This window comes from Photinus pyralis, unplaced genomic scaffold (assembly GCF_008802855.1).
Source record: "Photinus pyralis isolate 1611_PpyrPB1 unplaced genomic scaffold, Ppyr1.3 Ppyr1.4_LG3b, whole genome shotgun sequence".
In the NCBI taxonomy this organism is placed as follows: domain Eukaryota; kingdom Metazoa; phylum Arthropoda; class Insecta; order Coleoptera; family Lampyridae; genus Photinus; species Photinus pyralis.
The window spans coordinates 8211909-8227030 of record NW_022170510.1 but is presented as its reverse complement, the minus strand read 5'-3'; the positions used below and the strand labels follow the sequence as shown (position 1 = coordinate 8227030).

The 15122-nt window shown below is 34.8% G+C and overlaps 1 protein-coding gene across 1 annotated transcript in view; it reads left to right on the top strand.

Moving 5' to 3' along the window:
• Positions 1 to 1104: 1104 nt before the first annotated feature.
• The window catches only part of LOC116167246, a 90405-nt gene continuing 76387 nt past the window's right edge, over positions 1105 to 15122 (top strand). Inside the window, exons 1-2 of the mRNA XM_031482558.1 lie at positions 1105 to 1229; positions 1273 to 1417. The gene's annotated coding sequence lies outside the window, so the exon portion shown is untranslated. The remainder of the gene's footprint in view (positions 1230 to 1272; positions 1418 to 15122) is intronic.

The following is a 15122-nucleotide window of genomic DNA, read 5'->3' as shown; positions in this document are numbered from 1 at the left end:
CCTTTCTGGACCTTCCACGTAGATTCTCTAGAAATTGCATAACTTATCGAATGAGCAGATGCAATACGAGTATAACAAGTAGATACAATTTTACTTTTACAAACCAGGATATTAAACTTACGAGATCAATAACAATCTAATTTTAATTCACATGAAAAACTTGCGAAAAAAGTTATTAGAATCTAATCACGCGGTTCATAGGTACTGAAGGTACTTTATCCCATATGACCGCAAAATGAAATAAATATTGACTTCATTGATGGAATGAAGTACCGGTTCAACATTATTAAACGTTCACACGTTGTTACGAGGTAGACTCGTAAATGACGACGCCCGATTATTACTAAATCATTTGCAAATATTATTGCTATTCATTTCGACCGTTCTTTATGTGTCAATAAACGTCTAATTTTATGTTAAAGCGTCAACTCGAATGATCAATTACAAATTGTGATCAAATCACAGTGAACGAATCCACTTTTACTTTTTAGCCTTTTTCGAAGCGCCGAAAAAATAAAATTGATTGAGCTTCGAGTGCCAATAAATAACTGACGGACGTTTGTCTTGTTCATATATTAATCGTTTTGTAACCGTACGGTAAAATGTACACCAACGCATGGTGAATAGATGATAAACGATAAGGGCGCTTCGCGGTCTCCTTCATATATTAATGTCAGTGAACTTTTCCGGTCTACCTGACCTCGAGAACGCCAAACAGCCTTGCGAACTTAAAAATATCCAACCTACCTATGATGAAAAGATTAAAATGAAATCTCTTCAATGAATGCAAAATGTTGAACTTGAAACGCACTACAATTGCTAATATAAAGGAAGCGCCACATATAAATCACTTTCTCCAATGATAGTTATGATACACATGCACATACTTCATAAATATTCTTCCGGTATGCGGATTAAATAATATATGTAGACGTTCGCGTAATTAAAGATATTGTTCTGAAGCGCACTGTAATTAAATCTCAATGAGTTCGACCTTCCGGGTTTGTAACATCGGAGATCGCTTCATTGAAGATTTGCAAAATTTCAGAAGTAATGGAAAAGTATCATGGTCATGATGAGTGTGAAGGTAAGAGCTAGGTATCTATTCACACGAGGTATGAAAAAATTGAGTCAAGAGCAGCACTTCTCTAAGAATATTAGACCATCGACCAATGCTGGCCTTTGCAAGTACAAGAAGTTAATTTTCCACCTGCCATCAACGAGTAGTGGTAAGACCCCACCACCAGTTACAGTAGGTAATCTTCTGCAAAGTTAAAGCAGGAAAAGTAGCAGTTCGTCGTTCGCCAAAGCATTTCTGTTGTGGTTGTGACCGTGAACGCATCAGAAGGCCAAGGACATCCATCGTCAGTGTCAGTGTCAACAGCCAACAGTAGCCAATACATCAATAAAATATCAGGTAGGATAAAATTTCGTAATTCTTCGGCGTGTTTACCGCTCGTTCTAACCGTTTTGAATTGCACAACTCGAGGTCTTCGTAACTGACCTAACTCTATAAAATACTCGCAGGACCCCGCAAGGACGAACCTTTGGCGATATATAAATTCTGTCCTCGAAATTCAAGTCAATTAGTCGATTTGTAAACTATTATTAAAGCGATGGGGCAATGACTTTGGGCGTCTCACTACTACGGTTTCACACCCAATTAACGAAAGAATAAAAACACTAACCAACGTATAATTTATCAACGGTAAAATTTTGGGACTACGTTTCAGTACGCTATTACTACGATTTTGAAAAGTTACAGTGATAAATTTGGGGAGTGATAAAACCATACCGCACATGAGATAAAGTAGAAGGTTATTGCCTGGAACTTACCCCTAAGCTAGTATAAAATATCATTATCATATTTCCATATCTAATTTACGTGTGTAGGGAATCCAGTTAAACTTTACCCACTTGTACCGCCTGTTGGCTACGAGCCATCCTTCAACTCATTCAGTAGTAAAATGGGATTACACTCACTTTCGCTTTTAATATAAAAGGAAGCGGTTATTCAAAATTAATAAAGGAGCTCGTATATATCAACAAGTTCGTATTTAAATTACCAAAAAGGAAATTTGGGCTTAAATTGGAAAAATATTAAAACTGCTGTTTTAAATTGAAATATCCAGTAGATTTCATTGCGAACTACCTATACGTAAAACGTGTACCTATTACCTATTTGAGTTTTATTGTAAATTAAAGCATTTCCTATTTTCGAAATTACGTTGCACATAGCGTTTAGAAATTTTTTAATTTATCTCGTAAAAGGTTACGAAAAATATAAAAATAGTGAGTTGATGAAGCGTGCAAGGTTATTTGAAGGAAGCGTGAAAATTCGTCCTGCACGTACTGTAATTACAATTTACAAATAAAGGATGTCCAACTTATATTTATCACAAAAAACAATTTATTTTTATTAAATTCTGGCACTAATGGGACTGAGGGCTTGCGCAATTTCTGAAAAACTTGTTGCATATATCGATATAGATAGAATTCAAATAACAAACAACGATATGAATCTATTTGTCGCCGTCCCCTGTGAAGTAGACATGGTTTTAATGAGAACCCGTTATTTTATTCATTACGTGTGGGAGTACACCTGTTTGCACGACCTTAAAGTAGTCCTTGTCAACGATGTAGCAAGATCAAGGGTATCTCTCGCGTATACAGCGAATAATTACGCCCACAGGTGTAAATAAACCCACTGATCGGCAAATATCTAATGTGACACTTTTCGTTCTAAATGAGTCGTAACGTGGTATGTGCAGTCATCCAAAAATATGTCCGAAACCTGCAACCACATTAGAAATACTGAATCGCAAATGGAAAATATAGATTGAGAACTTCGTAGCACCACGTACATTGGTAACTATTATAGATATTAAACTTTTTGTTTTGACTCATAAAAATAAAACCATCACTAGTTAACCGTGACTGCACGTTACTGTAGGTATAACCAAAGAATTTCAATTTTTCGCATTAGCCATCATAAAAACCGCACAAGAATTTATTCGATTTCTGAGCGAGCACGAATCATACTAATGTAAATTCTATCATATAATTTCCACACACACACGCCGTAAGTGAGCGAATTGCAATTTGAAAATTTTTGTAAAAGGCGGATGGTTTTACTATCTTCCACAATATATAATTGATGGCTACCCACAGATTAAAATTGCACAATTTATAACATATGAAATTGCATAATGCCATAAGGAAATGACATTAAAATTAAAAATTGTTTTAAAGCGATTAAACCAGGTAGAGAAAGATTAATCAGTTTACGGTACGTAAAGCAAGATCGTAAATTTATGTACCTATTCCTAACATATTCCAAATAAACGACACGAAAATGAATAATTAATCCGACACGTCACATAGACATACCAACGGAAGCTTAACATTTTTATCAATACCGTTGGGTAAACGATTGGGTTGATGTACCCCACCGCAAATTAGTCTGGAAGTCTATAATTACAAAGAAACCTGGAAGTTAGATGAAGGAGTAGAAGGGAATTTTCCGAACCGAAGTTACCGTTTATTACAGAATATCGTGAGTTAGGTCAGTTTAAATATATTAAGAAAATATAAATCAGTAATGATCTAATGATGCAGTTTAATGCAGTCTGATGTTAAGATGATTACATGATCGCTTCTAGGTATTCTTTTTCCAATTTGATCGATGGTGCGTGCATTCCATTCCACACCCCCATTTAATACTATGATCTCTCCGAAGTTGATTGTAAATAGCAGTTTGAATATTCAGTACAAATCGTCGGTCGCTTGTGTTTACTTTCTTAACGTTGAAATATCCAGCAGAGAACGTGCGCTACCAAGTGTGTCGTAGTCCTCCACCTCTAACCTGAACACGACCTCTTCGTACTCTTAATGATGTCATTTTTAGACTATACACTTAGTCGTGATAATAAACTGTGTTCTACATTTTTGTACATTACACATTTGAATGCTTCGCTTTTATAGAATCTGCAGCTGCTCGATATTCAGAAATTGTAAAAATTAAATTGTCCAAAACATGCGGTTAAGCGTAACCACAATTTGGTCAGATATAAAATTGTACAAATTGATTTCGAATAAATTTATACATTTTTTGTAGCTATCATAACACTACTAATGTTGCTTTCGATAAATAATAAGGAAGTCGTTCAACAGCGCGTCCTAGTTTCAAAAAATAGTCTAGGCTATCAGTTTCCCAATTATTGAGGGCTGCTCATTCCATATTTATTAAAAAGTTTTACTTTCCTAATTAGCAATACTTGCTTCAATTCAAGGTTTGCTGAAGAATTACAATAGAACAAGATAAAATAACTAGTGGTAAAGCAGGTCAAGCTCAATCAATCACCAAGTAGTACAGAATATCATTGTTAGCTAAATTAGAATTACCCAAATTGAACAAAAAATCGTTCGCAATTTATAATTAGAATATTTTCATGGCACCATTTAGTGGATTAAACGAGAACAACGCGATGTCTACGCGATTTCTTATTGGAACTGTGAGAGTAGATAATACTGGTAGCACCTGTAAATATCTAAATTATAACAAAACACTTCGATTGTATTAACAATGAGCAATTGTTACCATTCAATAAAATAAGTAAAATAATAATTAAACAACAATAAACAAATTATTTGGCACCGTGATTTACGTAACATGCCACATTGCGTGAAGTCCATTTTGAACTGCAGTACGTTATTTTGGTGCGGGTACCATAAAAACTAGTTAATTCTTTTTATTATCATAAAAATCTTGAGCATATTCTGTTCTACTCCAAACTGATTTTTATATATAAAATTCTTCTGTACGTGTGTTTGTGTCCTCTGATGGATTTTTATGAAATTTTTTGTTTGTGTCTCAGTTTGTTTCCGGACTTACAATTGGGTCCGATTTGATTAAATGATTTTTTTTTAACTTCTTTTTTCGTTGATTTCGCACGCTACTTTGTAACGCTGGGTTTCCATTATCATACAGGGTGGCCTTTATAAAAGAAAATGATTTGAGGTCGAATGGTTATTACTAACGTTATAACGAAATAAGCGTAACATAAATTCAGAAAAAGTAACAAATGTTCAAATCAACCACCATTTAGTGCTAAATAATAACCCAATCTATCGTAAAAGTGTGGCTAATTGAAAATGTGTTATTTGGTCACATTCGTCTCGAATGGAAGCTTTTAGGTCTTCTATATTTTCAAATGTTCGTCCCGAGTAAATCACAGACTAAGAAAAAAAACGTCAAATGTATTGTCGTTTTCCTGGTGGTTTTGACATCAGATATTTTCAACGTGATTGCACTTGCAATTATTTCACACTGTGCCTGTTCTTTTAGTTTACACACAATTCTGTCTACAGTGGTACCTACTGATTGGAATCAGCTAATTGGGATATTTCAAACTAAATAAAGATGTTCTGGGCGGGCACTGAAACAATTTTACATTTTCACTTTCTCTTCAGAGCATATTATGATTAAGTAATTTATAATAAAGTATAAATTTAATAAACGTCCAAGGCAAATAATGAAGGAGCCAGTAATTGACTATAAACAAATTATACCATTGAAATCCCTATGCTGCGTCGCGCTATGCTCCACCCTGTATATCTCGGTAAATTATACAATATTTTTCTAAATAAAAGTTGTTTGACAACTTATTTCCCTTAATAAGGCAGCGTTTAATTCAGAAAACCAATGAGTATCGAAAAATAATTACATTTTTTTAAATAGCAAGGTATCTTTTTATTAGGCTCGTTTGATAGCGATGTTTTTCCTTTTTTCGATGACGTAACATGTTAGTACCCTTATGCAAGAAAAATTTTCAAAAAAATTTAAAATTATTAAGTAATTACATAAATAACATTAATCTAGATATCCTACCGTAAAATAAAACAAATGAACGTGTACGTTTCTTATTAAATCTTGAAGACAAAACGATATTGGTAGTAATATGGTTTTCATGTGAATAAATGTTCAAAATGTTCGCCATTAAAACTGCAAGGAAGTGCTCTAACCTATCACGAAAAGCTTGAAAATTTCTTGTATATGGGTGCTAACCCCCACAGCAGAACAACGGGAGACGGTGCAACATTGTCGCCGAAACAAAATGATTGCTGCAGAAAGATTGAGCAATTGGATGTAAAAAAATTACGGCCCATTCGTAAATAGCAAACGCGTTATCCCTTTGGAAAACATTTTTGTGCCACTTTTCTTTTTAAAAAAATTGAGAAGACAATCATAAACCTACCACTATAGTCCTTACCACTAGACCATTATGGCACACATTCAATCGTGATTAAACTGGATTCACATTCCGAAATAGTTGTGGGGAATAGTCAATTTACGCATGCATGCGGACGCGGCTGCGTTTACAAATATGTTTCCCCAGCCCACTGATCAGTGACTGCAGTTCGTAATACTTTTTCTGTGCATTGACAAACAGGGCAACCTCCGGAGAGCATTTGGATGTTTTGTTTTTATTGTATTTTCCCATTATTTTCTTTTTGGACGAGTGTAAGTACATTGTTTACATTTCCATGAAATATACATTATCATTATTATTATTATTATGGTCGGTGTATCTTGTGAGAACTCAGGTCTAGCCTGGTTAACTAATCGCACGGATTAAAATCAAGTAACGATTAGTGTCTGTGTCTGTGTTATTATTATTATTATCATGTTATTTGTTCACTTTCTTCTAAAAACTCATTTTGCGAAGAGAAAAAATCTCTATTAAATGAGCATAATTAAAGGGTACATTGCTATTTAAAAAAATTGAATTGCTTTTCGTTACTCACTTGTTTTCTGAAATAAAAACAACGGAATGTTGCCGTATTATGGGAAATAAAATATTATACAACCTTTATATAGAAAAATTTTGTATGAAGTTAATATTTACAGAGATATATGCTATATTCCTTAGATAGTGGGCACCCTGTATATCATCAATATAGAGCGGAAGAAGTTGCGGGGAAAATTTAGTGTTTTTATACAGGGTGACAATTTGAAAACTTACCACCCCCCATATCTTAGTAAATAAACGAGATATTAAAAAAATCAAAATCCGTTGCGGTAATTCGGAGGGGGAATCACAATGACATAGTTGGCGACGCACCCCCTCCAAGCCCCTGCGCGCCAGCCACCCCAACTTTTAAATCTTAAATAGTGACCCCCCATGTGTGATACGTCGTTGGAAAGCTCTGAAAAAATGCTTTCCAACCATACCAAATAGCATTACATTTAGGTTAGTAATTATGGTGCAAATCAAAAAATAAACTAATATGATACATTTTCTAAAGTTGGCTTTTATTTCAATAAATGTTCAAAATGGTTTCCGTTCTTGGTAAGACAGTATTACTATGCGATCAAAACTGAGTTGCTGTCGAGTCGCCCTTAGTTTATTTTTGATTTGCACGATAATTACTAACCTAAATGTAATGCTATGGTTGAAAAGCATTTTTTCAGAGCTTTCCAACGACGTATCACACATGGGGGGGTCACTATTTAAGATTTAAAAGTTGGGGCGGCTAGGGCGCAGGGGGTGTGAGGGGGTGCGTCGCCAACTATGTAATTGTGATTCCCCCTCCGAATTACCGAAACGGATTTTGATTTTTTTAAATATCTTGTTTATTTACTAAGATATGGGGGCTGGTAAGTTTTCAAATTGTCACCTGTATAATCCGAAAGATTTAAATCTGAGCATTGTTATCAATAACAGAAAATTTATTCACAACGTTCTCTACACTGACAGGAGATGTGGATCTGGAGGAGTTACAGCAACTAAATGAGAAAAAATGAAGAATTGCAGCTTTACTACCCGTATTTAATGTCTTATTGTTGTTGTTTAGCGCATTTTTTAAGAATTAAAAAAAAATGTGCTATTGTTTGAGTTTTGCCCGTCCGTCCGCCCGGACCCACTCTGCGGTTTTGAACTACTTTTAGCGGAATGATCCTAGAGTCCTAGAATTTTTTGCAATATGTAGCCTATACCTTGAAGGTGTGACAGACACAGGCGGCCATCAAATTTCGCTGTCACAAGGGGGAGCTCCCTCATGCGCTATTTCCTGAGATGCTGTTTTTAAATGTAAAACGTGCATGCGACTTTTACATGCGACAACCAACTAATCTCAGAATTTGCAGAACGGGACTAAAATATTGTAACGTAAGCCACCCTCCTCTCCGTTTACCATGAGAAAATCTCAGACAATAACAGAAAATGTGGAACTGAACCACTTTACTATTTCTCACTCTGTAATTATTAAAACGCTCGCTTTTTTTTAGATTGTGCTCATGTTTGTCTAGTGCTTGTTATTTTTTTGATTTTAAGGTCACAAGGCAACATATAATTAATAATTGCAATTGCTAATTAGAATTATTTTAGTTTTGCCAAAAAAAATTTTTTTTTGTAATATAACCTGGCACAAATTTTATAGGTTGTACACAGAAAAAAAAATAAGGTCTTTCGAATACCCTAATAACAAGTTTAGGTTGCTTTTTGAAGAAATAAGTTCGATGCCGTTGCGAGACTCCAAAATGTTTGTTCCTAAATCCGGGCTGTTGTTTTCCGTTTCCGTCTGCCTATTATACATATCCAAAATTTGAACCGAATCCGTCTATCCGTTACCTCAGAAAATTGCCAACATACGTACGTACATACAGACAGAAACAAATTTTATACTTTGAAAGCTGCCTAAAATGATTTAAAACGTCGACGATTGATGAAATTTTGACATGTACAAATAACGGTGATCGTAATAGATAGGAAACTAAAAATTTCGCGACGTCTAACGTTCGCCAATCGATTTCTACGAGTCCAAGGATCTGACTATGAGCCAGATTAAAAGTCGTGTTCCGAATGCGTTAATTAGGTTCGAGAGGTGCACAAAAAATTTTCCTACTGAAAATCGTATTCGATTGGACTCTTCCTACGGTTTCTTATATTGTCCGCATTGTATACAAAAATCAAGGAAACCTAAGAGCAAATTTTGTAATTGATGTCTCCAAAATAATTTGGCCCTATCGTCTAACGTACAGTTGCGAACCATAAGGCTTGCGTTTAAAACTGTTTCGATACTTACATTTAAAATGTTACGATCAACAGTCTAACTCCAACATTATTACTCAATGTATTTAAAATTGTAAAACTTCTGTTGTGTTTGCAGAAAAGGTTTAACGTTATGACGAATATGGTAGGAAAATAGTTTACATTTATGTTTTATTCTGGTTCTCTTAATTATTTATAATGAGCAATGTATACAAATTTACCTAAACTTCTACTTATACTTATTTGAAACGTGCAAATGCGCAAAACTCTAAAACAAACTCACTGTCGGTAATTAAAGTAGAATATACCCCTGGGGTTCGAGTAACACTATGGTAAACTGCATAATAATAATGCGGTTGATAAACGGAAATTATGCAATTTGCCCGCCTCATAAATTATGTGAAATTTGTCTTATACCAAGTCCGTACTACTTTTTTTTACGATAATGATTTCGCCTTATAAGACGAACCACGGCGGTATGAGGCAATTTTGGTAAAGGTACAATTAATTGAGGAAGGGTGAACGACACCGAAATAATTTCATTGTAACGTAACATTTTAAAGAAATTAAGTCGTATCTGCTCAAACATCGTTAAATGTGAAACTTGCTATCTGTTGAAGCAATCAATACGATCCACCCTCGTCTATTAACCGATGCAATTAAAATTTAATTGCAGTCATAGCGAGAATTTCGTTACAGAGAGAAATAGTATTTGGAATTAAGGAAGGAGTGAGCATAGTAATGAGCTAACTTTTTCATTGCATAGAAAGAATTTAATGATAAAACAGATAATTAAGCGGGTAGCGGTGAAAATCTTTAAAGTGCTGTTTTTTCGCTCGTTTTCTTTTAACGAAGATTGATTGACAATCTATAGTACTGAACGGAATTTAATGTATGATTCCCATATAAACAGCTTGCCACTAACTGTATAGAAGTGTTGAACAGCAAGAATAGTTAGGTCAGATACGTTTATAACCAGTATGTAATGTGATAACCCGCACAAGTTCCGAGTGAATTAGAGGTCACTTGGCCAAGGCTTAAAAGTGACCAAACCAGATCGCAGTGTCGGCTGCCATTTCCGAATTATAAATGTGTAAAAGAGTTCCGCAACCTTACGTTAAATGACTGTTATTTAGTGTAGGTGTGACAATATTGGCATTCCGAACGTATTCGACACACCCACGTAGTAGCGTTCCACTGATCCCGATACAACGCAAATTTAAAAAAAAACACCTAGAGATGCATCTGTATGGATACTAAATCGCTCATAAACCGTTTAAATAATCTGGTAGTAACGTGGAATCTACGTAAATGGTAATTTGTCTGATACTATCCAAAGAAGGCAACAGATGCTGCGAAATGGAGATGACTCTATCTCAATCGAAACCGAGATAATTCATCAAATAGTGTCGGAATAAATTTCATTTAATTGTATAATTGATATGCAAGTATGCTGCAATAACCTGGATTCCCCTTGTACCGCTATTCACCATATTGTGCTACACGTCTCGAAATAAACACTTATGTTTGGTGGCTCCAATTTACAGGGTAGTTTATTGGCACCTATGCACTGTTTTGACAAAAATAAAGCGAAAGAATTATTTTGGAATTTATAGTTCAAATCACCCAAAGTATCTGAAATAAAAATTGAAACTAAGTACCTCGGCGTTATGTAAGCGAATCTTTAAATTGCGCTCCCTTACTTTATTTAACGGCACTTGAAAGATGACATAAAGAACTTAATAGCATCTACTCTTCTCTATATATAGCAAATGATTTTAATAAGTTTCCAAACTGTATTTTACGCTGAAAGTTATACACATCTAAAACTTCCCTCTGAAATGACCTAAAATTTAATAAACTAAGTTTGCGAGGGAAAACCACCAATCAATTATTTCCTCAGATTGACCAATTTGAATAGTTTAGAATTACAATATCCCTTCACTGACATGTGGTTCAAGTCCTAAATCAATTTAAACCTTGCGAATGTTTGCCCCGGATCAATCAGTCGCATTAGTTCTAGGTTATAGGTTTCGTTATATTATAGGCGGCTCTCAATTATACTTTTAATTAAAATTCAAATTACTAATAATTGTTATTCTGTTACAGGTAATCTGCGTTTCCGTTTGTCAGGCATCGCGGTAAGTTGCAATTAAGCAAATGCACAGGTCGAATAAGAGCATTTTACGACAGCACTTTAATATTCCAAATACGACGTAACAAAAGTATTGGATAAGACAATTGAATTTCTGTACACAATGCACATTGTCAACCGTAATATCTACCAGATATTGTAGAATGCACGTTACCATTGATCGAATTCCCAGATGAGTCGGAGACTAAGAGACAATGTTTTAATAATAGAAACTATGGAATTATGGTTTACTAGCTACCGTAAAGTCGCATAAACTGTTTGCGACAAGGACAGAAAATTGAGTTAGTAAACGTGTAGGGTTTGGGAATCTAAGTCCCTGAAGTATCTATGTCATATATTGAACATTGAACTATTTCCCATCATGTATTCCCATTACAGCTGTCCATCTGCGTCATCCGATGTCCAGTTACCCGCCTATTTCGTGTTCCTTGTAAAACTTAGATTCAATTACTTGCGCCCCGGTTAATTACAATATTTTTTGTCCTTCTTTTGTTGACAAAAGCGACCGTGATTTATGTAAACTTCGCGGCTAAAAACAAATTGGCGAATTGAATTTCGCCGGCGTCATTAATCAATTAGCAATCAGCATTCAAACTGAAACGTTATGGATTATCCTAACACGCGCGAATACATCAAATGCCATTAAAACCGTCATTACTTTTCATTAGTTTGCGACGGCCAATTGTTACAGCCTCACAAAAAAATCTTAAATTTTAGCTAATGGCTTATACAAGATATTTTTCAAAAGCAACCCGGCTACTTTTCATTGTCAACGCACCGGCTATACCTAATCATATCAGATCTCCCAATCCACGTAAATTATATGTGGTGTACTAGCGAAAATATAATAAAAAAATTCGCTGCACACTTATTAATTAACTGGTATTTTTAACGGTTCAGGCTACAATAACCCATCTTTCTGCTGGTTGGCATATAATTTATTCGTACAATTTATAAAACGAGAATGCCAGGACCCCACATGAGTAGAATTTACAAAAAAAATACAAACAGGTCCCACAATATAATATCGATTTTATCCGTAACGGTAAAACAGCAGTTCCATAATTAGACCAGTTTCGCGTACTTTTAAGGAGTCACGCCTAAAATCGGACGCACATCTACAAGTTGTTTATTGATTTTGTATTTTTATGGAAATGAATGTCACAAACCTACATTTTTTTGAAAGCGGACCAAAATTGTCTCCGTAATGTAGTCAGTAGGCATAACAAGTTATTGAAAAAAGTGACATCACGAACCATACTTAATCCATAACAATGTACAAGAGCTAGATACGAAACGAAAACGGAATGGTTCACAATTTTGGATAGTTTTTATTACATAGGTACCTATGATTTGTAATTATCCATTTCATACATTACAATGTGATCAAATTTAGCTTTCGAGTTGGAGATCCTTTTCCATTTGAGATCGATAAATGCATTCTCTTATGGATCCCGACGGAGTGCATTGTGTACATTTCACGGCATGGCCTACCAATTCCTGAAACGGTCAATTACACCATTACCCATGATACATGTTTTCTGGATTCTGCTATAAAAGACAATTTTGTATTATACACGACGATAAAGAGAAACTAACCATTCCCGTGAAAGTGAATTAACATCTTTCACTCGATGGGTAAAACATCCCTTTATCGTCTTGTAAACCGCGTGTAAACCGAGCCAATAGAAAAACGGCAGAGCGGTATGATCCTACGGGGTCATTGGATTTGACCCAGGCTTCTTACATGTGGCATATATAGTAGTACGTTGGGTACGCCAAAAAAACTGCACTTTTTGATTGGAATATGCCACTTTCTGTGGTAATAGTTAATACCAAAAGGCAACTTTTGAGATAGGGAGCCACTCAAAAATCCGTGCAGGAAACCAAAATGGCGCCATTAGCCACAATATATTTTTTTTGTATCTCTGCTCCTAATAGTCCGATTTTAATTTTCTTTTTTTTTATTGAAAGCTATTGTGACGAGGAAACTTTTTTGTTAAACCTCTCGCCAGGAAAGATTGCCGGTCACAGAACACTTGATCCCGGCCTACAATCAAAAAAAAAAGACTTTTCGTTCAACATTGGCACGATCCTATTCCGGAAGTCGCTCGCATCTTAAGAAAAACATAGATTGTAGATCGACACAAGGTGTGCTGTGACCGGCAATCTTTCCTGGCGAGAGTTATATATAACATTTATCTCTAAAACAATTTAGCACAATTTTAAAAAAGTGTTTTCTTTACGAATTTGAATCACAAGTAAGCTCAACCCGATTTTTATGTGTAACTTGTCCACGTCAAATGTTAATATGTAAGGATTTGTATTATTCAGAACAATTTTCTGACTCTTAAGGTCTGATGATGAATCGGTCTATACGATTCGAAGTCGATTAGCTAAAGAAATATTAAAATTAAAATTATTTGAAAAACGAGTTTTATTGTATCAATTTGTATCGACAAATAATTCACTACGTCAAAAAAATAGTGGTTGCTATTTAAAAACAGTATGCCCCCTTTGACCGTGCAGAAGTATATATGCTACTGATCCCAAATTGAATGTACGTGGATTGGTAGCAAACTTTTTATAATTATGGATGTCATAAAAAGCTTCTTTAAAAAATGTTTTGAAGATAAAATTTTCACCCTGTATAAAAAGCATATCCGGAAAACGGTTAGCCTCGCGATTAGTATTACGAAAAAAAAACCAATAAGACCTACAAAAATAATGATTTTGTTAAGGGATACCCGGGGATACCTATAAAAAATATCAAAATGTATAGGCTTCCCCTCAGGTTTCTCGTACCAACAAACCGTTACCATTAATCTCAACCATTGAGGCTCTATCGTCCGCTTACAGAAGGGTGGATTCCCTGTATAATAAAAATGATTCAACTTATATGAATAGGTATCTAAAACTTGTAAATCATAATATTCCGTTAATATTCTTAAAGAAAACCCGAGAGAAAACCCTCGAAAAAAGCCATGATCTGATAAATAAGCACTCCAAATTTCACATTCGTCGTAGCTTAAACCAACTAGTTAAATAAAATAGGATAAGTAAGAGCGAGAGTAAGAGTTAAAATTGATATAGGTACTGAGTGTTTCTTTAATTACTTTAAAAGCAGAGTGTATTTTCTGTTTTTCAGAGAAAAAAATTGACGAGGATTTTCCTTTCAATTTTCATAATGCTTGATCTCGTGCCTGATGAAACAAATATTACGCATTTTAAAAAAAAAAAAACATGGCGGATTGAAATTTTCCGAACTTGCAGGGTAGATACAAGGAGTTTTGGGGTTGAATCGATTGAATTACTAAACGATGGCCTTTTTTGTCGAAAAGACCGGGATATTGCACAATTAAAAGCTTACTTGTGATTCAAATTCGTAAAAAAACACTTTTTTAAAATTGTGCTAAATCCTTAAGTTTTAGAGATAAATGTTATATAGCAAAAAAGTTTCCTCGTCACAAGAGCTTTCAATAAAAAAAAAAGAAAATTAAAATCGGACTAATAGGAGCAGAGATACAAAAAAATATATTGCGGCTAATGGCGCCATTTTGACGGCCACCATTTTGGTTTCCTGCACGGATTTTCGAGTGGCTCCCTATCTCAAAAGTTTAAAGGAAATCGACCCACCGTCGCTTTGCTCTGCTATTAATCGTTCGCTAAAAAATCACATCTCGAAAACCACCACAACACCACTGTGTTCTCTAAATTTAACTATCAACGATTAAAATTACATTAAGAAATGCTATTTCCATTTAACAAACAACTCAATTCTTCTACCTTTCGATTAACCATTCATCTTTAACATACTCGTAAATTGTACAAAATACACAATGCTAAACAACAGATTGAGGAATATAGCAACTTACCAGTAGGCGGTAATTCTACACCCTACGATAAGGGAACAG